Genomic DNA, 3,068 nt, shown 5'->3' on the forward strand with positions numbered 1-3,068 from the left:
CATTCAGAGTATCAATTTCAAGAACTCCCTTCCTCTGAGGCATCCCATTACTCACAGGATTCCTTTCAGAAGTGTACATGAATTGGTTATATGCAACCATGTCAATGAGTTCCTGAGCTTCTACAGGCGTTTTCTTTAGGTGAATAGATCCACCTGCAGAATGGTCCAATGACATCTTTGATAGCTCAGACAGACCATCATAGAATATATCCAGGATGGTCCATTCTGAAAGCATGTCAGAAGGACACTTTTTGATCAGTTGCTTATATCTCTCCCAAGCTTCATAGAGGGATTCACCTTCTTTCTGTTTGAAGGTTTGAACATCCACTCTAAGCTTGCTAAGCTTTTGAGGAGGAAAGAACTTGGCTAAGAAAGTCGTGACCAGCTTATCCCAAGAGTTCAGGCTATCTTTAGGTTGAGAGTCCAACCATATTCTAGCTCTGTCTCTTACAACAAATGGGAAAAGCATAAGCCTGTAGACCTCAGGATCAACCCCATTGGTCTTAACAGTATCACAGATCTGCAAGAATTCAGTTAAGAACTGAAAAGGATCTTCTGATGGAAGTCCATAAAACTTACAGTTCTGTTGCATCAGAGAAACTAATTGAGGCTTTAGCCCAAAATTGTTTGCTCCAATGGCAGGGATTGAGATGCTTCTTCCATGTAAATTGGAATTTGGTGCAGTAAAGTCACCAAGCATCTTCCTTGCATTGTTATTATTTTCGGCCATGTCTCCTTCTTTTTCGAAAATTTCTGACAGATTTTCTCTAGAGAGTTGTGCTTTAGCTTCCCTTAGCTTCCTCTTCAGAGTCCTTTCAGGTTCAGAATCAGCTTCAACAAGAATGTTCTTATCCTTGTTCCTGCTCATATGAAAAAGAAGAAAACAAAAAAGAAGAGGAACCCTCTATGTCACAGTATAGAGATTCATTTATGTGAGTAGAAGAAGAAAAGAAATTCGAACATAGAAAGAGGGAGAGGGTTCGAATTTTAAGAAGAAGAGATGTGTTAGTAGATAAATAAATAATTAGAAGGAGATGAGAGAGAAGAATTTTCGAAAATAATTGAAAAGAAAATAAAAATATTTTTGTTTTTAATTTAAAATTAAAATTAAAATTTGAAAATTTAAAAAAAGATGAAATTAAATTAAAAGTTAAAACAATTAGTTAATTAAAAAGGAATTTTGAAAAAGAGGAAGGTGATTTTCGAAAATTAGAAAGAGAGTTAGTTAGGTAGTTTTGAAAAAGATATGATTGAAATAGTAAACTTTTAAAATCAAACAAAAAGTCAAGTAGTTAATTGAAAAAAATTTGAAGATCAATTTTTGAAAAGATAAGAAGTTAGAAAAGAAGTTAGAAAAGATTTTGAAATTGATTTTGAAAAATATGTGATTGAAACTTATTTTGAAAAAGATTTGAAAAAGAAATTTAAAAAGATTTGATTTTTGAAAATTAAAGTTGATTACTTGACTAACAAGAAACAAAAAGATATTATTTTAAAATTTAAAGATTGAACCTTTCTTATTAGGCAAGTAACAAACTAAATTTTTTTGAATCAATCACATTAATTGTTAGCATTAATTTCGAAAATATGAAAGAAAAAAATTAAAAATATTTGATTTTTGAAAAAGATTTGAAAAAGATAGAATTTTTAAATTGAAAATTTGATTTGACTCATAAGAAACAACTAAATTTTAAAAAGTTTTGAAAAAGTCAACTCAAATTTTCGAAAATTTATGAGAAGAAAAAGGGAAAGATATTTTTTTTATTTTGAATTTTTAATGATGCAAGAGAAAAACAATGAAAAGACTTAAAACATGAGAACTCAAGATCAAAACACATGATGCATGCAAGAACGCTTTGAATGTCAAGATGAACACCAAGAACACTTTGAATGTCAAGATGAACACCAAGAACTTATTTTTAAAAATTTTTAAGAAAAGGAAAACATGCAAGACACCAAACTTAGAAATTTTCAAACTTTAGACACTAACAAATTGAAAATGCATATGAAAAATAAGAAAAGACAGAAAACAAGAAAAATTAAAGATCAAACATAGAAAATCATCAAGAACAACTTGAAGATCATGAAGAACACATGCATGAGTTTTTGAAATTTTTAATGAAATTAAAAATATGCAATTGACACCAAACTTACAATTTGACACTAAACTCAAACAAGAAACATCAAATTATTTTTTATTTTATGATTTTATAAAAAAAATTTTGGATTTTTCGAAAATTATTTTGAAAAGGAAAATAAGGATTTCAACATTTTTAATAGGAATTCCAGGAATCTTGCAATGTTAGTCTAAAACTCCGGTCCAGGAATTAGGCATGGCTTACTAGCCAGCCAAGCTTTCAGTGAAAGCTCCGGTCCAAAACACTAGACATGACCAATGGCCAGCCAAGCTTTAGCATACATAGTTCAAGCATGTGAAGAGGAAGACTTAGTCCAAAAGAATTTAGACATGGCTTTACAGCCAGCCAGGCTTCAACATGTCGTCATGAAACTCTAGAATTCATTCTTAAAAATTCTGAAGAACATAGAATATTTTATTTTTTTGAAAACTTTTTTTTTTTTGAAATTTTTCGAAAACAAAAATAATAAAAATAAAAAGCTTAAAATTAAAATAAAATTACCTAATCTGAGCAACAAGATGAACCGTCAGTTGTCCAAACTCGAACAATCCCCGGCAACGGCGCCAAAAACTTGGTGTGGGAAAATCGTGATCGTTCATTCCTTGGTAACGGCACTGAAAACTTAATACGCACGTTCATAATCTTAGTTCTTTGCCAAAACTTCGTACAACTAACCAGCAAGTGCATGGAGATAAGCGTTTGGAGATGCTTTTGTTCCTTCTGAACCTCTGCTTTCCTATTGTCTTCATCCAATCCTTCATACTCCTTTCTATGGCAAGCTTTATGTAGGGCATCACCGTTGTCAATGGCTACTTCCCGTCCTCTCAGTGAAAATGGTCCAAGATGCGCTGTCACCGTACTGCTAATCATCTGTCGGTTCTCGATCATACTGGAATAGGATTCAGTAATCCTTTTGCGTCTGTAACTACG

General features: G+C 31.9%; 1 non-coding gene across 1 annotated transcript; it reads left to right on the forward strand.

The window, feature by feature from the left end:
- Positions 1–229: 229 nt before the first annotated feature.
- LOC148564401 (small nucleolar RNA R71) lies at positions 230–337 on the forward strand. The gene has a single exon (XR_015884120.1). It is a non-coding gene; the product is annotated as a small nucleolar RNA R71 (small nucleolar RNA).
- The last annotated feature ends 2,731 nt before the right edge of the window (positions 338–3,068 follow it).

This window comes from Arachis ipaensis, chromosome B5, assembly GCF_059453495.1.
Source record: "Arachis ipaensis isolate K30076 ecotype BB chromosome B5, ASM5945349v1, whole genome shotgun sequence".
Taxonomy (NCBI): Eukaryota; Viridiplantae; Streptophyta; class Magnoliopsida; order Fabales; family Fabaceae; genus Arachis; species Arachis ipaensis.